Source organism: Ammospiza nelsoni, chromosome 1 (assembly GCF_027579445.1).
Source record: "Ammospiza nelsoni isolate bAmmNel1 chromosome 1, bAmmNel1.pri, whole genome shotgun sequence".
Classification (NCBI taxonomy): Eukaryota; Metazoa; Chordata; class Aves; order Passeriformes; family Passerellidae; genus Ammospiza; species Ammospiza nelsoni.
This window is the reverse complement of record NC_080633.1, coordinates 64,170,750-64,198,117: the sequence shown is the minus strand read 5'-3', so window position 1 is coordinate 64,198,117 and position 27,368 is coordinate 64,170,750. Positions and strand designations below refer to the sequence as shown.

Genomic DNA, 27,368 nt, shown 5'->3' with positions numbered 1-27,368 from the left:
AAATATCTATACATTTTAATTCAGCTTGGTAGACTGATTTAGTTTAATTAGCTATAATGTGGGAGTTTAACTCTTGTCATCAGATTAGAAATAAGTTTACTGCTTTGTATTCTTTTGGATTTTTCTTTAAAAAGGTATGTTTTTCTGGGGTTTTTTTTCTGTCTTTCTTTCCATAGTAAATATATTATCTATGCTAGGATTTCATGCCCTCAGTGCTAAATAACCTTCCCCCACCTTTTTTTCCTAGCTGGGATTTATAATACACTCCAGAAAAAAATAGGTGCTGACTCTGCTGTGAACAGTGCCCCTTCATTATGAAACAGCCCTTGCAAACTTTTGGAAAATGGACCTACTGTGATAATAAATCTTCTCCCTTGACATACAGCACTGAATGTGGCTCTGACCACATAAACTGAACTCCCCATGATTCTGGGGCTGTTCACAATGCCAACCATTTATAAGCCAGTTGGCTTTACATTAATTAATTCCCAAGTCATTCACAAATAGCAACAATCACCTCAAAGTGCAGGGCTAGGAAAGGGCTGGCATTTTTGAAAGGGAGATCTGTATATAAAAATTTACCATGCTCACAATAGGAAAAAACCCCGGCCCTTGAAACAACAATGGCTTTCTGCTTTTGGGCTTGGGGTCGCAGCTCCTTTCAGTTCAGCTTGTGGTGGTTTATTTATGACGGGTGCTAATTTCTGGTGTTTGACTTTTTCTGTGACAGCCTTGGCTCTGGGCATCCTGCTCCAAGTGCAAGGTCCCTGCACTATTGCCTGCAGGACAAGGCAGGGGAATTATGTAGTGCTTTGGAGAGAAGCTCAAGGATCCCAGGAATGCCAGGGAAAGATTTAGTTTTGTGACAACCTCTGCCAGATTGCTAGCTGCTTCTCACCTGGATTTCAGTCCTAATAGCCTTCCCTTACAGGGTTTTAGCATCAATCAGTAAAGTTTTATGGTTCAGACATTAATGGGAGTAATTTGAAAAAAATGTCCAGGACAGGTCTTGCTCTCCCTGCCTGTCACAGCTTTTAAGTTTTTATGAGATTTTTTTTTTTTCAGATGTGATTGAATTGCATACTTTGTTCCCATGGAGTGCAGTTTCCTTTGGCTGCTGTTGGCTACCCCTTCTGCCATCTCTTTTCCCCAGCACTGGCCCAACCAGCCTGTCCTTGCCTATCCCCTTCCCTGTGCCCCTCTAAGCGTCCTTATCTGTGCCTTGGGCTTCCTGCCCTTGGCTTTACTTCCTGGGGCCGTCCCTCTGGCCAGGTGTGTTACCAGCCCCTTCCATCTCCATTGCTTTATCTCGTTCCCTGTGTTTTGTGTCACTGGCGTTTTCCTTGTAAATGTAAGGCTGCAAACATGGAAGGATACTTTACATTGGAAGTCACCCTAGAGAATGAAAGAGTTGGAGATGGGAACATTTTTCTTTCCTAGCTGGTCACCTATTGCTGGGTGCATGTGGACCTTCACCCTCCTCCCTGCCACTCCTTGCTGGGACCAAAACCAGAGAGGAGCTGCCAGTGCAGCTTGGCTGCCCTGTGGAGGAGCATTATGGCAAAGGCTTAAAGGACACAATTACAGATGAACTTCACAGGATGGTGCCTCATCCAGGCTATGGGATTGACAGTGCTCATTCACTAAGCAGCTATTCAGTAGGTTTTTTTCATCATTTTTTAGCAGAGAAGGGAGTAGCTGATCCCTTAATTCCAACATCCTATTCAGATACTGCACTGAAGACAGTTATTAATTTCCTCAGAGGGTTTTTTGCTGTCATTCAGCATGACAGTATCCTGAGTGCTTTAAAAATATTAATGGGTTTATTTTCATAGTAGAACCATAAGATGGAAGAGCATTGCTTTCACATCGTAGTCGCGAGCAAAAGCAAAGAGTGCAGGATCAAGGTCAAAGAGAATGCAAGGTTTAGACATGCAATAATTCTTTTTCCAGACAACATCCTGTTTATCACCTTACTTCTATGTCTGCATTTTATACAGCCCACTGAGTTCCATTTTGGCTGCTGCTGCTGCCCAGTGAATGGTTCTGCCAAGTTCAGAGGTAGTACTGTGTGAACTTTGTACTGGTTAAGTCCTACAAGCTGTTTGGTCCAAGATACTCACTTAGTCCCACAACAGGCAGATGTATCTCCCCAGGTCAGTATTTGTCTGCTCTGCTTTCTCCTTCTGTAATCTTCAGTCTCAGGACAACAACAGGCAAGACATGAGCAATGCAAGGAGCTTTAATTCATGCTCGGTACCTCCCAACCAGCTGAGGCAGAAATCCTATGGAGAGAGCATGGTAGGTGCTCATGAAAATAAGGATCTCTTGCTCTGCCCAACAAAATCCCAGCTCAGCCCATTTTTTCTGATGGCCTCACTATAGCCATGACCCATGAGCTTCCTGTGCAAATACATTGTTTACCTGCTCCTTTACTCCATTCCCCATGTGGTTTCTTGTCCCACCCTGCCGACTAGCCAGCATTCCCACTTGATGCAATGGCAACTTCAAGAAGTGGTGGTCCTGCTACCACATTTGATTAAGATATTGATATTCAACTCCATAGGTATTACAGTCTGCTAATATAGGGAATAACTGCAATATAAAATAAAGATTCCCTGCTTTTTATGTTGATTGGTTAGGCACGCCACATGACAGAGCTTATCATGGTAATGGTATTTCTGCTGGATTCAGCAAAGATAGTGCCATAAAAATAAAACACATTTTGATTCATAGAAATCTGTCTGCATTCTGCTTCCAGTGAAGCTATTTGGGGCCAATTTTTCAAACATCAGTTCCTAGTTGCACCAACACAAGGAGCCCATGCAAAATACAAATATGCACACTTAGGTTCTTACACATGCAGGCAGTGCCCATTCTTGCTGAAATGTGACATTCTGAGAACAGATGTTGCAAACTACTTGCACATATTTTGTGGGAGCAACAGTGATATCAATCTTGCTGGAAACATAGCTCCCATTTTTACTTTTCTTTGCTTGGTAGGCCATTTATCTTGTTTCCTTTGGAGCTGGAAGTCTTCCCCATGCTGTTTTCTGTGTCTGGAAAATCTGCCCACCTTCAGCATGCCAATCACACTTCTTTTTGAAAACCTCTTCTTCAAACTTCTCCTAATCCCTTTTATGTTGATCTTCTTACTGTCGTTTTCTTTCCAACTCAAGTCTGAATTGCCTCTTACATGGAGTTTAAAGTGTGTGTATTTATTCATAGCCCTTTGTGTAAGCTGTCTAAGTTTGTGCCCCCTTCATTTTGAAGTGAAAAATTAATTTTATAATTTTGTACTGACTTAATCCATGCCTTCAGCTCCACAATGTAAAGCCCTTTTTTTGAATAGTCCAATTCCTGTTTTAAAGGTGAGTTTGTTAAAATGTAGAGATTAAATAGGCTGCTGGGGTCCAAGTTAGAAGGTAACAAATCCATGGGAAGAGCACAAGACTTGTGGTGACCGGACCAGCAGTTTCAGTGCTGAGTAATGCACTATTGGCACGGCTTTGCCTTTTTCCTCCAGAAAAAATTAAAGACAGTAAATTAGTTTGGAAGGTATGGTTTATTTTGGCCTGCTGACACTACAAATGTTATTTCTGAAATAGCAATGGTTAATTGCTCCAACTCCTCAGCTGTGAAGACAACACAGAATGTTTCCATGTAGAGTGAGGGACAGGAGCTGGAGCGGGGCCTGGATAGGGAGCTCCTGGAGGAGGCAGGGGAAGGTGGGCACAGAAGGACAAGGATGGAGCCTGCTGTGGGGGCTCCCTGGACTTACTGCCATGGACAGGGAGCTGTGAGGCAGCTACAGTGGCTGGGGGCTGCCATGGCTCCCTGGCTCATCCTGCTGTGGCTCCACAGCCAAGGAAGGATGGGCAACGCTAGGAGTCATTTTGCCAGCAATTGCTTCCTTCACCTAAGCGTCTAAGCTAACCCTGTTCATAGGAAGTGTGACGCCTAAAATTGTTGTGCGCATATGTATTTATTCCCCTGTATATTGTTATTATTATTTAATCTCCATGTGGCCTTTCATTTCTGCGACTTAAGTTTATTTTATTTTTCATTTTCAGTTACTTTTTCCAACATAACATGAAATTACAGACATTTTCAGGCCTTCACTTTTAAAATTACCTCTCATTATCATAATTTACTGCTCTTAATGATTTTTCTGACAGGTTTTAGTAGCAAGATCCCCTAAGTATTTCTTTTTTTCCTTGGATGCAGTTAAGAATATTATACAAGACAGTATGGATAATATTAACATCCCAGTAGTGTAACAGTCAGGAGAGTTTCCAACAGTCAATGTTATCTGTCATCTCAGGATATACATCACTTGGGGATCCTTTCTATGCAAAGAGTGAGAAGAGACGCTTCTCCAGACAGCATTTGTCATGTTGTCCCAGGATTTCTGGGAGCTCCTGCAGGAACCCAGAGGTGGCTGCCGTCTGCTTGTCTTGATGGTTTGCATTCAGATCCAGATCAGACTGTGCTGGAGAAGAAAACCTCCAACAGCTACCATGGCCCTGGCAAGGTACAGGCTGTGCTCTCTGCATGCTTTCTCCAGATGCTGGGCATATGGGCCTGTCCTGAGAGCTCCAGGATGGTTTGGCTTAGTTGGTTTGGCTGAGTAGGCAGTTGGAGGAAAGAGTATGGAGAGAGACTTATTGCTCTTGCAGATAACAGGCTTGCTGAGTTTGACTGATGGATGCTGCTTTATCTGCCAGACATAAGCTAAAACTTAGGAAATGGAGTAGAAATATGCAGCTTGGGCAGAGCAGTTGTATACAGCAGGGAGAAGCACAGTGCTGGTTTGAGCAGAGCTTGTGCTCAGCTGCCCAGTGCACCACAGGCTCCCTGGCGAGCCCAGCTGGGTGTGAAGCACCACACCCACGTGTACCAGCCATGCAGGGCCCAGAGACACGGTGCCACTCATGCTCTGGGCATGTGTACCAAGAAATGACATTTCTTCCTTCCTGTTTTCCGAATCCTTTCCCTTTACTATCCTATTGATGCATTGCAGACCCTCCATCTGGTCCTGAGAGCGACAGTTTCCCAAATGTGCCTCCAAACAATGCTTAGGAATTCTGGGCTCTGCTATCTCTGGCTTTAGCAGGCTGGCTCAATGGCACTGGGCATCACCCCATATCCCTGGCCATCTCAGTTCCCTCTGCCTGCCTTGGACTTGCTCCACACTCATCATATGCTCCCAGCCACTTACTGGGTAGCAGTGGAGAGTAGAGAGCAGCATCCCTGCCTCAATGACAAATGTGAAAGGCTCTAAAATGGAAATGGTTGCAGTGGCACAAATTGCCTCTAGCTAGGACAGCTTATCCTATGCAGGAAACTGGCTGCAACTGGAGCACCTTTTTTGCTAATGTACACTGGATTTTCACTTTGCTGTAATTGTAAAACTCTAGAGTGTGAACAAGGCTGCAGCCTGTACATTTTTTAACAACAAGTGCTGCTGTGCCCCAATCCGGTTTGCCACTCTCTGGAACCCTGATAACCTGGTCTTCATTAAGTCCTTTGGGAGCTAGCATTTAGCTAATAAAATTAGGAGAGGGAAGAATTTTTTTAAACAAGCAGAACTTGACATGTTTGGTTTCTGAGAAGGTTGTGAGGATGGTATAATATTGCTTGTAGAAGTTATTTGTCAAGTGTCTTCCAGTTTGAGAGAACAGTTGGACATTTTTCTTCCTCTTAGAGGTGTTAATAGACTCAAAGGTGGAAGAGGAGGCAAGGGCAGAGGGGAAAAAAGACCTGACAAGCTCGAGTGATGGCAAACACAGCAGATTACACTAAAGACAATCTCTTCTCCGCCACTCATTTTTTCTTACTCAGCACAGAGTGCATCTGGCTTTTCGTTACAGAGGAGCTGAAATGAGCCCTTGTGAGTGATCAATGCACATGCTAGGAGAAATCTTACAAACACAGGAAAAGCCACTGATAATATTCTGTCTGGAAAGAGAATGCTGGTGGTGTTTGAGATTTCCCCAAATTCGGTGTCTGGTGAGGAGACAGATAAACAGTGTGTCTGTGAAGAAAATTTAAATGTTTCCATTAAAAGAAGAAACACAGACCTGAAAAATACACATGCCCTGTGGTAACACATATCTGAGGCAGTGAATGTTTAGTGTTTTTTTCCTATCTTCTACAGTAAATTTATGTTCAAATCCTTGTTTTGTACAAGAAGTGGGTGAAATAATGTATTTTGCTATTTGAGGCAGATGCTCACCTCCCTTCGCTTCACAGTGGATGTGCCTCCACCAGCCTCCCCAGTTAGCGTTGGCTGGAGCTCCAGTTGGCTTCAGAGCAGAAAAGCTTCCTGCTGGGGAGAGTGGGATGGTCTTTGGGTTTTAGAAGTGGTCTTTTTGGGTTTAGGTCAAAGACTTTAACCAAAGAGCATCAGAAAGCTGCTCCTGTAGTAGTTGTTCCAAGTGACAGGGAACAAGATACACAAGGCATCTGGTCCATCCCATCTGCGCAGGAGAAGAAGAAATTTGCCCTGTGGCTGTCAGGTCAGTGTGCTTTGGCATGCACAGAGGTATGAAATGTTTTTCTTCTCAGAGCTTTCATATTTTGAGCCTCATTTGATATCCTTCAGACCAAATTCAGCAGTTTCCTTGGTAATGGTGTTTTGCGCTGTGAATGCTAGTAAATCAAATATCCATGACAGGGAGCCATCATGTATTTTTACATGTAATTTTTAGATGTAATTTACAATCAATTTGCCATTTTATGAAAGGCCAATGAAATACTGGTATCCCCTCTGAAAATTGTTTATTGACTATAACGAAGAAGAAACCAGTGGGGACGTATGGTAATTAAATAGAGGCTACAAAAATTGCTGTAAATTCTGTGAGAAAATGATACAAACTTCTTTGTTGAACTTTCAAACTGCCCTGTGGAGTTTAAAAGACAATAGAGTTCTCTTCCAGAGTTCAGAATTTCTTTAGGTTATTTTCAAACCTCTATACAGTGTCATCTTTGTTCTCCATTTAGTGACTTGATTTTTTTTTCTCCTTTTGCTTTTAAAAGAGAACTATCTGCTAGTAGAGCAGCATGAAAGCAAGTGGGTTAAGGACATGTGAGATTCTCATATAAGATTTCTCTTTTTTACTTGCATTGGAAAGATCTTCAGATTCTTAGAACCATGCCTAGCCTAGGTGGAAGTGGATGCAAATAGTGTGTAAACTTCTTGTGTTTACTAATACTAGCCAGTCATTTTGCCTGTCCAAGTTAGTGTCTGAACCCTTTGGGGGGGGTGGGGGTGTTGTGTATGGTTTGGCAATAGAGATTTTCTATTGTATTCCCCACTGGCTGATTGGCCTTGTTGAATCTCACATAGTCCAAGCCCTGTATTTTTGATCCTTTCTTGTTCCTTTTCTGAGTTTCGTGCTCCAAGTTCATGGATGTCAGATGTTTACATCCTTCTTCATCAGTAGATGTGAGATGACAACATTTGCCATTCTCCTGGGTGACTTTTGGGCTTGGACTTTTGTAGGCTTGCTACCAGGAGTTCAGGCTGAGCTCTGCCTATGTTTACCTTCACTGTAGCTGGATCCTGAAGGAAAAATCCCCTTTCTGAGGAGTCACTCTGTCAGGAACCTCCCTTTTGGATGTCAGCTATGTTGATAAAAACAACTCAATTATCCAAGGCCAAGGGGACATGGTAGAGTTTCGATCCAAAGCCATTCTTGAGGAGCACAGGAAAACATTTTTTTTCTAGATATTGTTTGCAGCAGCATCATTTGGATAAAGCTGGGCTTACTCAGGTGAGGAGTACTTTTAAAGTAGCACCAGCTGGAAAAGCAGGTTGTCCTCTGCCAGACAGCACTCTATGGAAAAAGCAGGTGTCTGTAGTCACAACACATACCATGTGGTAGGCCAGCAGGAAAGCAAAAAATAATAATGGACAATGCTGGGCCACAGTGGTGCCAGAAACTGGATGTGTCTCAAAATGGGAACATTGTGCTGTTTTAGAGGATGTATTTTACAGGACAGAAATCAGATATTCCCTTCATCTAAGGGCTGATTTTTTTATTTTTTTAAACCTTCAAGGACTGTAAGAGGCTCTGAGGAACAGAGGAGAATTCCCACTGTTCCTGGGATCCAGACTCTTTTTAAGTTACAGGCACTTGAAAAGAAACCTTGGGAACTGAAAGAGCCTGGTTTGTGGGTGTTTCTTTGCTACCCATCACACATTGAAGGGTCAGGGTCACACATCAATGCAAGCTACCCCTGCCTATTTCAGTTGCATCTTATTTGGAGATTGAGAGGCATTATTGCCAGTTTTAAGGAGCACCAGCAACCAGGCACAGTGTGCCCCTTAATTTGTCATTTGTCATGTCCCCAGTTTGCCCTGGCTTTTGCAGATGTGTGAATCCAAGGGTCAAATAGACTGGCAGTGGCTTATATCACAGATTCTACTTTTCTTCTCTTGATACACAGCTCTGTGCACTGCTCCCTTGGTCTGTGGTCCACCCTGAACCTCCTTATCCTGGGAAGCTTAGGTCTTTCTCTCCATACCACCCTAAGTATGTTGTGGGAAGCTCAAGACAGCAAAACCAGGCACTGTTATTAACTCCAATTGCTGTTCATTACAAGGAAAAGGCACACAGAAGTGCACACAAAGGGAAACCTTCATCTCCATCCTCTGCCCATCCCTGGGGGTTTGTTCATCAATCAAACACTGGACCCCTGGCAAGATATCAAGAATGATAAATTTGAACTTGCACTCAGCAAAGTGAATCTACACCCCTTACCTTCCATGTTTCCCAGGAGAGTAAGCTTCTTGTATGTTGTGGCATTAGTCACTGCCCCTGTCTGTACATTCATTCTGCATTATGCAAAGTAATGGCAAAGGAATTCTTGCTCAGTTGAGATAAAGAAGTGGCTTTCACGTGGCCTGGTTTGACATGAATCAATCTCTCATTGTGCAGCATCTACACAATGATTTGCAATGCTGCCAGCCTTTCCTTGCCATGCTGAACTAGAGAGACACAGTCCTTTGCAAACAGCCTCTGCCTTTTTCAGTCGTGTTTTTTTTGAGGTTATGCATTAGTAGTGCCACCCTTGGCACCAACTGGCAGAACTTGCCCTTTCCTGGGGGAAGAGGGACTAGTGATGTCTGTTCACTTGCAATAGATGAGCTGTGCTTAAAGGCTTGCTCTCCTCAGTGTTGTACAAGAGCGCTATGCTTCTCATCCTCCAGGCATGTCCTGTTGGCAGTTCTGGAGGGCTGCAAACCATGAAGGCTGGGCTTTAGTGGATGAGAGGGAAGAAGAACTGTTAGTCCCAGGGCTGAAAAAATGTTGGTTATCCTCCAAGGCTGTCAGGATGTGCAAATACCGGTGACCAAGGCCAAGAGACGCATGTGTGTGAGGCTTTGTTGCATTCAGAGCAACTAGGCAACATGCAAGTCAGGCATCAGGCACTTTTTGGCAGCCTGGGTTCTCATGGGGGTGACTGTCCGTGGTTTTTCTCCATGTTACTTAACAGCACAACGGCTTTTCTAATCTCCATGGCTCCAGTGCCAGCGTGGAGGCATTTCTCTGCTCTCCCCCACACAGCCCTGATGGAGAGCTTAGGTGGCCATGTGTCTTGCTAGGCTCTGTAGACACACCGATGGGTGGTTTGCCACTGCTACATTCAAGAAGGGTAATGGAGGCTGTCTGTAAAGATTTGCTTCATCAGCAAAGAAGAGGGTGAAGCTGATGATAGGTGCGTGTGTAATGGCTTTCATGCAATGGGTGAAAGTGAAATTTTCTAAATCCAGTGAAAGTGATACTTACTACAGTTTCACCCTTCATCTCCTGGGAGTGTGGGCTGTGCTCAGCTCTACACTGCATCGTCTCAAGGGTGGCTACTTCAGGGGCCCTGAGGGCACCACATTTGTGACTGCCCCTGCCCAGCCTCCCTGAGGTGCCCCCAGCCTGCTGCAGTGACTGTAGTCCCAGGAAGAGGTGACAGACACGGCCATGATCTTTGGCCAAGAAGGGGTCAGCTGGAGATGCTGTGCCTGGGGTGTGTCCAGGCTACTGTGTGGCGCTGCCCGCAAATGGTGAGAGGGGAAGGGAGAGCAGCGGCAGCTCTGGGAAGGCACACGCTGCTAGCTGGCAAGTGGCATCCCAGCAGTGGCTGGGGACTTTTTCCAGGGCTCAGGTGACAATGAAGGAGAGGAGGAACATGCAAGCAGCAGTGCTGTTCAGGGGGTGTGCAGCTTTCCCCAGCTTGGGGCATCCTCATTGCTGAGCCATGTGCCCTGGCGAGCTCTGCAAAGGCTGGCGGGTGTCGGCAGCCATTTCCCTGCTGGGTGGCTGGCGATGAGTGGTCCCACGTGGTTTAGATTTAGTGAGAATCCCCTTTTTGTGTTTGGAAGGCCTTGTTTTCAGTCCCCAAGTGCCTCGTGAAATGAATTGTTGTTTTCTGGCCAGCCTGACTAGGAAACACGATTCATGCAGTTGCTGGGAACTGGCAGAAACATCCTGGTTTTCAGAGTGTAAATTATGAAAATGCATTCTTATTCGCATGGATTTTCCTTGAGAAAAAGCCAGCAGTGGGAGTGTGTTAGAGTGGTAAAATACAATTCATGACAACAATCCCACTGAGAGGAATATTTTTTTTTCAGTTTGGTTGCTTCTAATTGTGGTAAGGAGCAAACACATTCCTCTCTAATTTCCATTGGCAAAGTCTCCAGGACTCTGCAAGTGCCAATGCGTGTGCTGTGGTTGGTTTTGCATTTCCTCCTCTCTTCTTCCCCTCCTCCACCCCCTCCTTCATCTTACTGGCATTATGGCCAATCCCTCTTACACAGGCAACATAAGCATTCTCCTTCTTGTTTTTCTTCCTTCAAAACTCAGCTCTATCTCTTTTGGCCAGCTGCAGCCTTCCTAGAGCATCTTCTACCTGACAAAAGAAGATACCTTTGATAGTCAGGCACGACTGTAAAGTTGAAACACATGCTTGGTTCAGATACTAATGAACTTTAATTTATCTCGATTCATTAGCAATTTTTAAACCCACAGTTAGTGGAAGACTGTCTGTAAAATAATTGGAAGTAAATGCTGAAGGAGAAATACTGGGGGGAGGAAAGAAGGGAAGCAGCTTACAGCAGGAGTCTAAGCCAGTCTTTCATCTTCAGGCCAGTTCGGTTTTGAACCCTGATGGGAAAGGTCATGAATTTTAAAATGTGTCTCGCAGCAGACAGCTCTAATCATAAAGCTAACACTATCTGCAGTGCATGTCTGACCATGTGAGACTCATGGCTGACTGAAGAGGGAGACTGACTTCCAAGAGCAGGATGCTGCTTGGAGCAGGAGAGCGTGGGATAAGCAGAACTGATGCCATATCTGTCAGTGCTGGCATGAAGTACCCAGCTTTCAGGGGGAACCACGCTGCTCCCAGCAGGGTCTCAGCAGGGCTTGTTGCAGCAGAAGTACTAGATAGCGCATTTTTTGCCTCTGACAGCTCCTCCAGGATCCACAGTTTCCCCTTCCTGCCTGTTGTTTAGGAAGTATAACATTTTACTGCTTTAGCTCGCAACCCTCATTCTTGGCTTTAATGCAATTTCCAAACTATTGTGCTCCAAAGCCTGCAGAAGCTGGAGTGCTTGCTGTGGCTACTCTTGGGAATAATCTTTTTGCCATTTGCCGGGCTGCACTTGAAATCAGGGGAGGCTAATGTTTTGGCAGCACCTCACAATGACTCTGACAAAGGAGTTGTGGTTGGTGACTATCTCAGTCTTAATTGTTTTCTTAATTGGGTGCTGCTGAGGCTCAGACAGTTATTTACAAGATGTGAGAAAGCCCTTGGTTCTCTCTCTAACTTCATGTGCATTTTCCAGAATTCTTCCACTGTACATCTATCACATCTTGGGCTCTGCTCTTCCTAGCACATATGGAAGCATGGTCCGCTGGTGTTAATCACCACGTGGTGTCTAGACATGCTGAAAACACTTAAGCAACTGTGACATCTGTTTGTTTGGCCTATGTTGTTGGGAAACTTGACCTTATTTACGAACAGTTTTCAAAACCAGGTTTCAACCATGACGTGATAATAAATGTGAAGCATCTTCACACACTGTGACCACATCTTTGTGGCCAACATACTCCCTGAGGAGAGGTGGGCTCGCTCTGAAGGGTTAGAGCTTGGAACATATGGGTTTAATTTTTAGGTCTGGCACATACTTCACATCTGACCTTTGCTAAGTTGTATGCTCTCTTTGTGTCTGGAATAAAATGACAGTGGTAATACCTGGGATCAGACTGATTATTTGACTCTTCAGATTGTGGCAGCTAATTTGTTACCTAAAAAAGTCCCCATGATCTAAATGCAGATGAATGCCCTATTGTATGGAGTTAGTGTGGTGTGAACAAGAGCAGGAGCCAAGCTGGAATTCCTCTTAATTCTGCAGCAGCAGCAAACTCCAAATCAAGGGTTACTTTTGGTGGGTCATATTGCAAATGCTAGGTTTTTGCAGTGCATGATGTGAAGCAGAATTTTCAAGAGCATCTGGTTGTTGGCTGCTAAGTGTTTACATTGTTCCTGAAAATGGAATTTAGGGCTCTGACAGAGGATCTTTGACAGATTTAACTGTTTAGAACATTATCTCCTCTAGCACCTCTGCCAAAAGTTGCTGCCTCATAGCAGGGGCACGGAGCAAGAAGAAAGCACAGTGATAAGCAGTGTCCCACTGTGAACCTGGTGGGGACAGTTCCATGCTCTTCCTGTTCATGCAACCCCCAGAAGTTTGGGGTCACCATGGAGAAAAACTAGGGATTTGCTCAGGTGTTGTCCCTAAGCTGCTTCTGCTCCATGTCTGGCAAGTGTTTAGTGGTGTAATAGTGCTAGTGCTGTGTTTGTGGACAGGCAAGTTCTCACACAGCTCACTGGGAAAAGGCTGGGCATCAGGAGCCAAGGAATCACCAGAGAGAATTTGGGAAGCTCCAGTTGTGTCCAGTGGTGTAACACAAGGAAAAATTCAGTTCTAGGGAGGCTCTAAGTGGAGCTAACCCTGATGCCCACAAACAAGGTTAAGTTTCCCTCTCCATTTCCCTTGTTGAACTGCAAGTGAATTTCCAAGAAGCTCTTGGCTCTGAGGCAGCTACTGCAGGCATAAGCAGCCCTGCCTGAGTGGCATCCGACTTGAGATTTCTGCGACTGCATCTTTTATGGCAGTGTCTCCAGAAATACAGAAGTATGACAAATTATTTATTTGCCAGGCCCTTTCTGTTCTGTTTCAGCCTCTCCTCTCCCCTTTCCCCAGCTTATCACTGGTGGAAGCGGGTGTAAAGTCCTTTGAACGAGGACATCAAAGGACAACTGCATCTCTGTTCTTAACCCAGGCTTATAAAGGGACTGTGATAAAGGCCGACAATACATGTCAGTGTTGCCTGGTTATTGTTCTGGGCTTTGTAGTTTTATTAGGAAATAATTTCTCACCCTGTGCGGCTCCTGGTGAGTTTTGTTTTCTGTGCTGCTGGATTTGATCTGCCCAGTGAAAGACCTGCCATAGAACTGAGAGTTTAGCCAGCTGTGAGTTAAGAGGGAGACATGATTGAAAAAGTTCAAGCCTTGCTTCCTAGCAGCCAATTTACCATCTGTCTCACTCTCCCTCACGCCCCTTTTATAACAAAAATGCAAACAATTTGTTTGACCTCAGCTGAATCTGTATGACTCTGGCCTTTTAAAGTGTTGCTCTAGCAAATAAAAACCAAACATGACAGAAGCAACAACCCCAAATTCAAAACCAATAAACCTAGGTGGAGGCAAGGCCTCTTCCCAGAAATTGTAAGAAGCTTTCAAAAGCTTTCTTCTTTATTAATACATCCCTCCTTCTCTTTTTCCTTTGCTCCATCTCTGGGAAGAACTACAGGTAAAGTCAAGTCCTGTCTCCCACAGCACATGGTTGAAAATTTGCCTCTCCTCCAGTGTAAGAGAGAGGGTGAATGGCCAGAGACTGGGTGCTGTGGATAGGTAAATACCAGCACCCTCCACTTCCATGTCCTGGCAGCATGGCCCCTCTCTGACCTTGCACCAGCTGAGGCACCTCTGGGAGATGGTCTGCCTGAACCAGGCTGTCCTCTGTGGGCCAGGGAGCTCCACACACAGGGGTCTCTGGTGGGGACTAAAGCTGATGAGGGGAGCAGAGAGGAGTGGGATCCCATCCCTGGCTTGGCTCAGCTGCATGCAGAAACACTGACAGGTGTTATGCTACATGGTTATTGTACAAGTGCAATTGCCAGCACCAGTAATGGTTCTGGCTGTCTCCCAGAGAGACTTCTGAGAAGCATTTCTGATGCTGGTATAGATTGGCATGGCTCCAGCCAATGTGTCATTTTTTAGTAGATAATGAAATGTTCTTGAAAACTGGTCTGTGTTTCAGGGTTTTGTCTTGGTTGTACTGGCCCCAGTGGAAGCCCAAGCTGCTAAATGACTCACTCTTACCATGCTTCATCCTCAAATAGGTACTTGTACCTTCAGTTTTCATGCTTCAACCAAAACCTATGAAGTCCCCATTCCAGGCTGCTGAAGCAGCCTTTGTTTTGCTAGCAAATCTCTGTAGAAAGAGATGAGAACTGGTAAGAAAATAACCTCAGTGTTGTTGTGTTTTGCTGAGGTTGGAGGAGGGCAGTGTGACATTCTCGCACAAAGCATTTTCTATTTCAGTGTATCATAAGCAGATTGGTATAAGAAAATAAAGCCTTTTCTTGTGTTTACTGAAACCACAAAGATATTACATCATTGGGGATCACCCTGGACAAAAAAATGGGGTGGCAGGGGGCTGGGGGAGGAAAGGGGAAGAAAGGGGTTTAGTGTGGAAAATGAAGCTCACATTTGAAGGTGACTTAACATGATAAGAAGTCTGAAACATGAGCTGAGATGCTAATCTCCTCAGGACAATTTTAAATCCTCCTTTTAGGGATGTGGGAGTGACTTCATAACTGCTTTGAGAACTTGGAAAAATCCTTTCTAAAAAAACACCTAAATGGGGGTTTCCATTGTCAAAGAAGTAGCTTGATTAGTGCAAGATGATATTTTTTCCTGTGATGTACATTGACTTAACGACAATTTTCAGATGAACTACTATAAGGAAGGAATAATTAGGGAAAAATGAAATAGAATAAAATCATATCAGGAAGTGCTAGAAAGGAGGAAAACACATTTTTTGCTATGGCAGAAGCAAAAGTAAGGCATCTCTGTTGCAGAAGAGCTGCCTGAAATGTGGGAGATTTAAGCAGCAAGTTCTTTCACCCTGAGTAGGTGAGGGTGCAATGGTAGGCTCATACTCAAAGACACAGTGAGTGGGGATGAAGCAACCCAAAATCTCAATGAGATCATGGAGCATTGCCTTTAAAATGGCAGGAAGGTGATGGCAATTGAAGACTCCCGAGATCATCAGTGGGACAGTGGAGTTGCCTGGCATTGTTACCACTGCCCTGAGCAGATGCTTGAACGAGGAAGTATTCATGGGGGAGCTGATGATGTCAGAAACAGGTACAGATGAATAGCCCTGTGCTGTGATAAACACAGGCCCTTAGTTTTTTTACTGATAGGACAGCATAGATGGAGGGGAAGGAGCTAAGACACCACAAGGCGCCACTGGGAAGAGACTGAGCCAGCTCTTTGAAGCCACTCAGAACAGAGAGCACAGTGAGCTTTGTAGGGGAAAGGAGGGAGCATAACCAGAGCAAAGGGCTGGACAAACTGGTGTCCAGTTCACGTGCATTTTTATCTTTTTTGATAATTTGACATAGTTCTCTACTGGGAGCATGATGCAAAATCAGACTCAGTAGTTCACACCAGGCAGCATGAACTCTGGAAGGGTCCCAGTATCCTGCCCTACTTCTTTTTGTGTCAGTGCCAAGGCCCATCCAGATACAGAAATTTTAGGATCAGTCTGAGCATTATTTTAATGAAGTGGTTTTGTTTTCCTTCTGAGCTTACACAGCAACTTTTGTTGTTTCTGGCAGTGAAGCATTTGGGAAGCACCTGGAGGGATGGGGACCTGGTGTTGCCAGGCACCCTGGCTTGCTTGAACCAACCAGGGTTGCAGGGTGGTTGTTTGGGTCACAGAAGGTCAGAAGACTGACTAGGCAGTCCAGCATGCACAATTCCAGCCACCCCCTGGCCTCCAGTTTGATGTCTGTGATGCTGAAGAGTGATTGGGTTAGTTTTGGCCAGGCTCCAGGCAGATCCCTGGGGGCCCAGGGTGTTAGAGCCTCTGTGTAAATGTTAAGGCAATCCAAAGAGATGATATCCAATCCAAAGAGAAATATCATTATCCTTATCTTACAAATGGAAGATGGCACTCAGTGCTGAGATGACTTCCCCACGGTGGGGAAGTGACTGTACAGCACCATCAGAAGAACCAGGTGACCTCAGTACCACTTAAAATTTACATTTCTCCCTATTTTTTGCATTCATATATACAGTACAAACTATATGCATTGAAAGGTCATATAAGCAATTTTCCAAGAGGTTTCTCTGAGGTTTCATCCTAACCTGGCAGACCCTAAACAGCTGTTCTGTGAATTTCCATTCTTTACTTTAACCAGGAACAGCCAACCCATGGCTTGTGTACTCTTTACCATCTGGGATGGAAGTGAGGAGTAGTTCAAGAGGGGACTTTATTTCATACAGAGAGCTGCTTTTTTTTTTCCTTCTTTTTTTTTTTTTTTTTGCTTAGTTACTTCATAAAATTTAGTTCCAGTTACCACTTAGCTCTCAGTGGCATTTCCATATCACAGAGCTGTTGCTTCATTCCAGGTTTTCAACAACTGAAATATATCATGGGATTTTGCTGTAATGCAGGAAATTGCCTTCACATTAACAATCTGCCACTTCTGTAAACAAGAAATCCACTGATGTGACATGTCAGCGCTCAACAGGAGGAGTCCTGGCTACCTTAGCAAACTGATGCATTCCTCAATGGAAAACTGGTGTTAGGCATACCTAAGTAATGACACAATTGCTTTCACTTATTTTTAGAGCAGGGGCTAGGTGGCTGCTCAGGATAGTTGGAGACAGAGGACATGAAGGAGAATCACTCCATGGCTGCTCTTTAAGTGCACTTTGCTACCAAAGTTTCTGAGGTCATGGGGTTACATGTCGGGATTTTTTTTGCTTCTCTTTAATAGCATATTAATAGCAGTATGTGCATTGTAGATGATAATATATCTTTTTTAGCCAAACCCACTTGTGTCTCACATAGGCCGCTTGTTCTCTCCTGCTAGCATGTCTGCTTTGACTATGTAATGACAGCTGCGTGGATATATGGACTGTGGCAATGGGCTGGCAGCCACTTCATTGTCAGCTCCCCTTTGTTCTCCCAGAAAAGAGAAGGCACAATAGGGAAGGCTTCATGCACATGTCAGACATATGAGGGACAAAGGGATGATGGGAGCTGACTGAAGTACAGGATCTAAGTCACGCCGAGAAGCGCGCTCTTTCAGCGCAGTTCAGCAGCGGTGCCGGTGCCGTGGCCGGCCAGCGAGCCACTTGTAGTTAGCCAGCAAGCAATTAAGCTGCAGTAAAGCCTCTGTGCCATTCACATGGCAGGGTTTAGGGGGCATATTAATCCTTTGCACCTGAGCCCCATCTTGGGTTGATGGTGGATGTTTAGCACGGGAGCAAGGCAGGGTTTGTCAGAGAGCTGGGACCTTTCCTCAGGGCAGCTCAGTTCTCTCAGGAGAAAGCAGCAGCTCCCTGGCACATGGAAGTTCTTAATCAGGTCTAAACCAGAGAAGCAGCAGACATCAAACAGAAATCCAGGTTGAGAGCAGTCGCTTTGAGATTAACTGGAAATGTTAATCAGCTAAAATGTCTGAGAGAAAATGTGGCTGGCACCTGTGGAGCAGAGGGAATGCCAGTAAAGAAAGCAGTGGTAAGGTGGCTGTTTCCTAAGGGAAAACCAGAGGGAAAAAGTAATTTATAGCCTGTGGCAGAGGTTAGTGGCAAGAGAAAAATTATAACCTTATAAAACTCAGTCTTTCTATTGAGTCTGCTCTTGTTAATATTTGGTAGACATTTAAGCTCCAGCGCAGGGTGCTCGTTTGAAAATGTTACACTTCATCTAGTGCACATTATATCCTGAGAGCCTTCACCTGATGTAGACAAATATGGGTCATCTTTAGGGAATCCCCTTCAGACCTCCTCCCAGGCCCAGCTGACACAGGGTTTCATGGGATGTCTCTGTCTAAAATAAGAAGCTAAGGTCACCAGAGACAAGGAGGAAAGACAAAAGAGGATGGTAAATGTGTCCAGGTTGGATTTTTCAGTAGTCTCATTTCAGAGATGGTGCTCTATCTCTGCAAACCCTCAGGAAAGATGGATAGTAAACCTATGGAGAACATAACTAAAAATATGTAGCATATTGATTTTCATCAGAAAGTGCCTGCTTGTCAGTTGAAATGTTTTGGATGAATGAGACAATAGAGCGGTTTGGGTTTTTTAAGGAAGAACAGTGTGGTTATAATTTTTGAACTGGTATCACTGTAGTTTTGCAATTGAATGTGAGTTGTGTAACAGCTACTGCTGCAACCCTTCCCAATTAGGCAAATTTACATCCTTGTCTGAACCAAACAGAATTCAGAATCTCCTATCAGAGAAATTGTTCTGACAATGTGAAAAATCTTACAGTATGAGGAAACTGTTTCTGGATGTTTTCCACCAAAGTGAAACTCTCAAGTGGTCTGGGGTTTTTTTTTGGTTTTTTTTTTTTTGTTTTTTTTTTTTTTGTTTTTTTTTGTTTTTTTGTTTTTTTTTTTTTTTTTTTTTTTTTTGTTTTTTGTTTGTTTTTTTGTTTTTTTTTTTTTTTTTTTTTTTTTTTTTTTTTTTTTTTTTTTTTTTTTTTGCTATTTTTTAAAGTACTTGCTATGACTTAAAGAAAGAAAATTATTTGGAATTTCTCTGGGTTTTGATTTATGTTATCACGCATATCCTAATGTTGTCAAATAAATGTATTTAATACCTGTACTGAATTAGAGAAATTCTATGTAGTTTTATTTAAAACCTATGTTGGATTGTCAGTGGTTATAGGATGAGGGAGTTTTTCTGTGTGTTGCTGTTCCAGTACTTTGAGATATGACTGAATTTCATGAAGAGAACTGAATTGAAGGTAGAAGATTTAGTTCCTTCAAGTTCCCAGTTTCCAAATTTCAAGCAAGATCCCAAGCGTTATGTAAAAGCTCCTGTGCTTTACTGTGGCCTCCTACAAGTAAACGGTTTAGTTATAAGATGGAAAGCTTCACTTGGTTGTTAGGATCCAGAAACTTTGCTCTTAATTGTGTATGTCCAGCCACCAAAAGACAAGGAAGGTCCTCTAATAAAGTGGTTTTTATTATGTATATAGTGATTAATGCTGAAAATGCTGCAGTAGGGAGTAAACCCTATGTGACTATTATAGATAGGTCATGTTTTCTGATCTTTAACATTCACTTCTCTCCACACCTTTCACTGGCACACAAGTGAGTGCTTCAGTTTTCAGAAATAAATTTCTCTAAGAGCTCTGCTGTTAGATATAATGCAGCCAAAGAAAAGGGCATAAATATAGTAATAATCATACTACTGTACTGTACCATTTTCAGGGAGCTAATATGAAACTGAAATGGGATATACAGACAGCGCATTACTGGAGATATTGCTTTCTTATGGAAATATGTTTTTTAAATAAAATTATGTTTCTGATGCCATTTGTAATGGTGCAATACTAATGGCCTTACTCTTCTCTGGCATGAGATTTCCTGTAGTTGGTACCAGGTCCCTATGAGATGTGATGTATGTGAGGTGCCAAAAAGGGTTCAACCATCTTGAACTTGGTATTTGCATTTGTGGTTCAAAAGTATTTGCTGCTTTGTAAGGAAAGAAGGTGTTACTAAAAAGTGCTGTTGCAAATAGCTGAAAAGGTGCCATAGTCCAAAAGATGCTATGCAAGGTAAAATAATTGGAAAAATAGTTTAGAAGTTAAATCCTAGTGAAAAAATTGCCTGTACCTAGATACAGAGGATGGGGAATGGTATGTGACAGGAGCACTGTGGTGCAGAGGTGCAGCATCCTCCCGGCAGCACAGTGTGGTACCTGAGAGAGAAAGGACTGCTCCACGCCTCAATATGATCTTAGAGGCTGAAAAACCACATTCAGTTTAAACAAAACCTGTTTTCAGTATATTTTTTAAGGTAACAGTGACAGGCATCCCACACACTGGCAGGCATTCGCTTCTGCCTACCCAAAACTGCAAAGAATTGTAGTGAATTAGGGAATTTGTTGCCTGCCTGATTGCTTTTTCGCACTTAAGCTATACATAGCAGTGTTAGCTTGGGGTCCTTTAAGGCTCCTTCATATCACTCAAATGCCTTTCTTTCCCAATATTCACAAGGGTGACGATGTGACAGGGTTTAGTCTCTGCTGTTTTACAGCAAAATTTAAGGTGCATTCACAAATGTGTTGCTGTTGAATTCTAATCCAAACAGGGGAGAACAGTGGATCTAAATCCACTGGGCACAGAGACTCAAGAGGGACTCCAGTCTCTCTGTTCTCCCTCTACTCTTTCCTCATCAAAGAATTATTAACTTAAGAATCTGAAATTGTACTTAAAAATTAACTACACTATCGTTCAAAAATTGTAAGGATGTGCTTGGATTCAGATAGTTTAAGGAAAAAATCTTTGAGGTGTTTGGCTAATTTAAACTGATTGTGCTGAACAGCACAGTCTCTGAATTGAATAGGTGGGTCCAACAAGAGGTGTTGTTTTGTTGTTTTATATTTGCCCCCACCAAAATTAAATAAATATATAAATCCTTCTTCTATCTCTTTAGTAAAAAACCTTTTTTTATGTTGTGTTCACGTGCTAGCTCTTTCTATAATTCTACTTAGAAGGTATAATTGCATTTATTTTTAACATTTATTTATTTAGACATCTAAAATAAGACCAATCTTCTGTCTTTATAAGTTTCTAATTATTCTGAGATTCAGAAAGACATTTTTCAAATGTATTATAATGATATGCTCATCTCCTGTTCATATTTAAGATGTTATGCTCATCTTCCTACTGTACTTTAAGTCACTACTTAAGAACACTATATTGAGAAAAAGATATTTCATTGCATGGAGAAATAATCCTTCCCTGAAATGAGAATTCCTATAGTCTACAGAAGAGACTCCTATCAAGCAAAACGTTCTATGGATGAGTACTCAAAGAAAGTTACCCTGAAAATGTATTGTTCACATTTGAACACATTATCCAATTGCAACATAATCTGAAGATATGAAAGTAATTCATTACATGGCCTGAAAATTACTGCATCAAGTAGGCACCATAACAGGCATTTACATGCTAAATGTAGTAGCAGATTTCAAAAAAACCCCAACTATTTAAATGAATATAAATAAATGGCTAATTTGGCAAAATGTTTTCAAGGAATTATGGCAGGTTCATTGCATATATAATTCTACAATTTTTAAATATGTCTTTTAAAAATAGATATCTGTAACTAAAATAATTCATTAAGAGTAAGTAGACTCAAAATATATGGCTGTGATTTTTATCGGATTCATGCAAAAAAGCTTCTGAATATTTTGCAAACTGAGTTAAATGTCTAGGAGCCAGTGCTGTACCTCTGATCTGACACAGAAAAGTCTGTTTCTCTGTGAATAAATAGCACCACCCCTCCCTGCATCTATCCCAGCCTAGAAAAGCTTACCTTTACTAGAGGAATTTCATTCCATTTCTAATTCCAAAGTGAGAGGGTTGACAAACCAAGGGCAGACTTGGGACATTATGGATTTTTTCCACCTTGGTTGATCAACCTCATACATTTTATTCAAATAATGTCTAAAAGCCCTAATTAGCAATGGCTAGTGTGCCCCCCAGATGCTTGCTATTGATTTTGCCTGCAGTAAACTAATTTAATTGCCCTCCTTGTGAGAGAGAGGGTGAGCATTAAACAACCAACTCGCATGTCCGTGAGAGCCATCAGAGTGGCAGTATGGAGTGGGATGGCTCTGTAGGGCCCTGGAGAAAAGCCAGGCCATGGAGATGGGCAAAGACACTGAGCTAGTGGGCAGGCAAGTCCTGGAGGTACAGTGCTGCTGTCAGAGAGAGCTTGGATGTCATCCTGCTCCCATATGAAGAGTCAAACTCGGAAGGGAGATGAGAGAGGCAATGTGCTGATTACTGTGCCAAGAGAGAAGAGGGGGCTTATCCATCAGCAGTTCACTGATTAAAATGCTTTTTGTCTGGGTCTTTGTCTGGGTCTCAGGACTTTAGTGCCACCCGCAAAATGACAGTGTTCACATAACTGTAAGACAGCATCTATTATTGCTTCCTTTGATAGCACTGTGCTTATAGAGGGTTTGATATTGTCTATAAAAACTACTTCTCCATTGAAACCTGTCTATTAAAAAGCAAACTCTCAGCCTAAATGTTTTCTTTAACAAAGAGTGAAGGCCCCGTAATTCTTTTTGTTACCTATGTGTAAAAATATATCAAAAGATAAGTTCAAGCAGATTTATTTTGTATTCCAGTAGAGTAAAAATGCTGTTTTCTTTTTTGAAAATGCATTTCAGAAATGATTAGTCAATAATGTGGGATTTTTCTGATATTTGAAATGAGATGTTGGTATGTGAGATACTGTGGTGCATTGTTTTTTTGTTGATAGCTTCACTTGGGTTGGAGTTCCTTGTTTTATTTAAGTTATTATAGGATACATTTATCTATTTATTATCGCTATAAAAATAATATTAATAAATTACCCTAAGTAGCTCAGCAAGGGTTTTTCCCCATTAAATAGTGCTGTTGTTGATTTTTCAGGGCAGTAATCTATCACATTCCTCTCAGTACCTATTCTTTTTTTCTGCAGCTTTCTGCACTGAGTATGTGTTTTGGAAACAAGCCAGCCTGATCCTATAAATCCTGTTTTTCTGTGTGATTTGTTTTACAAGAGCACTCACATGAGATTGTGGTGCAGGGACAAAGGGAGGGGGTCCTTTGCCTTTTTTACTGGAAAACTCAATAAATGACTGGCAGATCCTGACTTTTTGTTGTGTGTCCTTGGATTGCCATGCAGTTCAGTTGCCACAGTTACATCCAGCCAACATCACAAATTCTCTAAGGTGCACTTCTTCTGCATCTTTTTTGTGTCTTCCAGCAAACTGCCTGGAAGAGGAAAAGAAAGGTTGGCCTTTCAGTATGACAGCTGACACAGTGTGATGTTCTCGCTGCAGAGTGACTGTCTCCCTTGGACTGGCAGTTAGGCCTCATCTGAAGGGATTCTCCTGTCTTTAGTCATGTCCATAGAGTAGTTTTTCTTGGAGGCTTCACTGTGGTCTTGGAGGTCTTCAATGTGGTGAGAAATTTCTTTTTTGTTTGGCTTGTGGTAGGTTTGGGAACGTGCCCCTGACTTCTGTAGGCTTCGTGTTGGTGGGCAGTGCATCATTACTGCAGTGTCTGTCTGGAGGTGCTGATGGTGTTAACGTGCTCACGGTCATTACAACACTAGATGCAGCCACATGCTGGATCAAGAAAATGAGATGGGACGTGCCAGGAGGGAGCTAAGGAAGGGCTTCATAGGGACAGCTTACATGGAGCAAATCAATTACTGTACCGGAGCATGACAGAGGCAGGGTCTCAGGAAAAACCTAGCATAGAGACCTCTGATTTTAGGAAACCTTAGAGAGCACAGTGCACTGCAATGACTGCCTTTCAAGTAGCTGGTGGAGAAGGGGTGCCAGAAGGTATGACCAAGGAGAATCTGAACCAGAAGGCTTTGGATTTCAAAATTAGATGGTTATGTTATGCTTGTTATAGCAGTGAGCAGTGAGGTTCAGTGAAGGGAATTTTAACAGGATCATATGAAACAGTTCTGGCAGCTGTCTCTAGTCAAGATCGAAATACAGTGGTACCAGTGAAAGAGCCAAAATGGTGCTTCAGGAGCAAGTTAGGAAAATTAAATCTCAAATGAGAGACACATTTGTGAGTATGAAACCCAAAAGATGGCTTTTAGATGATATTGAGACTGAAGAAGCATCAGGCTTTGGGATAGGGGCAGACTTTGTGGAGAAAAAGCGCAGAGTGAGTCAAAGGTTAATTTGGAGGAAGCTGCAGCAGGAAGGGTTGAATGAGGAAGGCTTTAAGTAAAAATTGATGGGAAGATGTGTGATATAGAGGCAAGGCTGAGAATGGGGAGTACAAAAGCAGCAAAAGACTATATGTATGAATCATCAGCTTGGGAAACAGCATGCAAACATCTGAGGGCAGGTGAGATTCACCAAACAGAGAGGATGAAACAAGATGCGCAAAAATCCTGGGAAGATAAACATGGTGGAAAGGGCAGCTTTTCAAGAGCCAGCACTGAGGCATTTAGCAGCTAGGAAGAGGAGAACTTGATTGGTATCTCCTGTTCTGAGCATAAGGAGGATTGCTAATGAGTAAAATATTTCGAAATGGAAGAAAATGTTGAAAGCAACAAAGTCAGTCATATTCTGAGCAAAGCCAGGGAGTCCTGCCAGAGAAACGGAGGAGCCAATGCAGCGCGTTGTCTCCTTGGTTATTCTTCTCCCTCCTTGGCATTACGCTTGCTGTTCGTGGAGGCTCCTTCCAGACTGCTCTCATGCAAAGAGAGCGGGGGTTGAGAACTTCCTCTTGAGTGTAATACCTGGACAAGCTGCAAAACTGTGCAAACCCTGCTGTGGAAGCTGGAAGGGGCTGATGGTCAGCTGCAGAGCTGTGGAGCTGTTTAAGGCCTCTGGTGGGAATTTTCCCTTTCTAGAGTATATTAATAGCACAAACCTCCTTAGCTCTTTAGGGATCTCTGGAAATAGCTGGGTAGTCAGTGAGTGTACTGACAGCATGTATGCTGATTAAGTAGTGGTTCAGTGTGTTATGCATGTTTATTATTCAGCTTCCACCCTGTGATGATGTGCCAGAAGAACAGAAAGAACTGCTGAAGCTGGAGAGAGGGAGGAAGAGAGAGGGAGACTGAGGGGGACAGGATGAAATGAGGGAGCACAAGGTACAGAGGGAACAGGTAGGTTTGGATAGAAAGCAAAAAGAAAGTCTGGAGAACCTTCAGAGTGAGAAATATTAAAAGTCCAGCCAGCAGGAATATAAATGAAAAGTATGAACTATGAGGGGTAAATATGTAATAGCACTGCAAAGAAAGCTGAATTTATTGTTCCTTGGTGTGAGTGGCTCTATTTACCATCCCCTTGTCTTTGCTTGGATGCAGTTGTTCTGAGTGATGAGGTGACCTCTGCTGATGAAGATAAATTCAAAACCTGTGGTATTGTTAGAGCCTGTTCTGGAGATGCATTTATTGTTCTGCTTTTGAGAATTAGGATAGTTGCTTTATGGAGTGGGATTTAACTATAAAATGCTGCTTAAGATAAACTGCAACTTTAGCAGCAGATAGCTGTAAAATAACAGTCCAGGCAAGGAAAATGATTTATGAGAGGAGGGGATAGCAAGGAGAGAGTGAAATTCTGAAAAGAAGCCTTTGTGTTTCTTTCCCTAAGCTAATAAATGTTTTGCTGGTAACCATATTGCTTCTCTGTGTGGTCTGGTATGCCATTTGTTTTCTCTTCACAAGCCATGCTGCAGGGAGTGCAAATTGAGCAGTGAAGTCAGTTCTGAATGGTGTAAGAAATGCATCTTGGCATGCCTCAGATATTTTCAAGTGTGTTCATGTGTACCCTCTGTAGGCTATAAATTCTGCAGGGCATGAATCAGGGCTTTTTCCCTGTTTCGGCTGTTTTGACTGATCTGTTTGTACTGCCCATAAATAAAGATCCAGTGATTCTCAGTTCTGCAGAGGAAAAGCAGGACACCTGGCATTTGGCAGTGAGCACCTTAATGTCTTGCCAGAATGGGCTGCAGCAGTTTTGGCCAGATTAGTGAGCACTTCCTTCCTCCTTCCCTGAAGTAAAACCTAACTCTGCTAATTTTGATCACATCACAGGGGCAGTGGCAGTCTGAGCCCTGCAATTCTTCATATCGATACCTTCATTCTTCTCTTTGGCCCCCTCAGCTTTCACATTCCCTCCAGGTAAAATATCACTGTATCACTGCAAAGATTTACCTTCTGAAATCTGCTCCTGTTCCCATGTCAAGCCATGCTTCCATGATTTATGTACTTCACACCAAATTCAAGTGTCCTTGCTACTTGTTCTTTATTTCACTGCCCTTTCTTAATTCATTGGGCTTATCTGTCTTAATTTCCTGGAAAACAATGCCACTGCTATACATCCGTCTAAATTTTGAAGTCACTTAATGATTTCAGTGAAATCTGACACAAGAGTGGGTGTCTCCAAGATCAGATGCTTCTATGGGTGTTGTGGAAATACGTGTTCAGCTGAAGGAGAGAGACTGTGTTACTGATGTTAGGGAAGGAAAAGGGAATTAGTTGTGCACCAGGGAATCTCTCCTATGACAGTTCTTGCACCCTAGGCTTCCTTAGTTCTGGTGCTTGGTTGTCACCTTTTTCTTTTTCTGAGGGCTGATGCTCCCTGGCCACCTGCATCTTGCCTTTCCAAATTCCCAGGCAAAGTCTCAACGTGCCATTCTGTCACATTCCTTAGTAGAAGATGGCTTTCCTGGGTTGATTTGCTCCATGTTGTCCCAAAGTGTTCACTGTTATTGGGGTGCTGTGCTGCTGGCAGGTGAGGGGAGGATGCAGTGTGCATTTTGCTATCCTCTGCCAGCTTCTCCACCTCTTCTTTCAGATTTCTTACTTCCCCAACTTGCTCCTTTGTTTTTGGACTTTATGTACAGATACATAGCAATTTGAATGCAGTGATGTATATTTGAAACAGATTATGTCCCTCAGTGTGGATCCAGTTATACTGAAACAGGTTCAGCTGTATTAGGTCTCCTAGGCCAGGCTGCAACAGGAGGGCTTTGACAGCACAGCTGTACCCATTTGCAGGCTTCACTTATTGTTGTTTGTTCCTGCCCTGAAATTTCCAGCATTATCCAGTTATCTGTCTGTTTGCATATTTAGTGCTTGCCAAGTTATCTACATCTGCTTTGCTGTAGGCCCAGCCTGGTAAAAAATCACAGCCTAAAGAAGTAGTTTTGCTACAACAAATGCTGTCCTCTAGACCAGGGATGCTGCATCCATTTGGAAAAGCACTCATATATTGTGGGAAGAAGAGTGTTGCCTTGTTTCATATAAACATGACTTATGTCCCTGTGTCCCAGACACGGGGATCAACTTCTGGCTAATCCTGGAGAACCCCCCCCTCTCTCCAGGTCTCCTGGAAAATTACTCCTGAAAGAAAGCTCCAGTATATTGACCTGACTCATGTGCGTCACTGCCTTGTGCACATTTATTCATTTCAGTAATAGACGCAAAAAAGGAAAAACACTT

General features: G+C 43.1%; 1 long non-coding RNA gene across 4 annotated transcripts in view; it reads right to left on the bottom strand.

Moving 5' to 3' along the window:
• LOC132073135 (uncharacterized) overlaps positions 1-27,368 on the bottom strand; it is a 1,090,256-nt gene that overhangs the window by 780,289 nt on the left and 282,599 nt on the right. For 2 of the 4 annotated variants that reach the window (XR_009418469.1, XR_009418470.1), the window contains exon 2: positions 18,688-18,885. This is a non-coding gene — a long non-coding RNA (uncharacterized LOC132073135). The remainder of the gene's footprint in view (positions 1-18,687; positions 18,886-27,368) is intronic. The other 2 variants (XR_009418471.1, XR_009418472.1) reach the window with 2 other exon arrangements.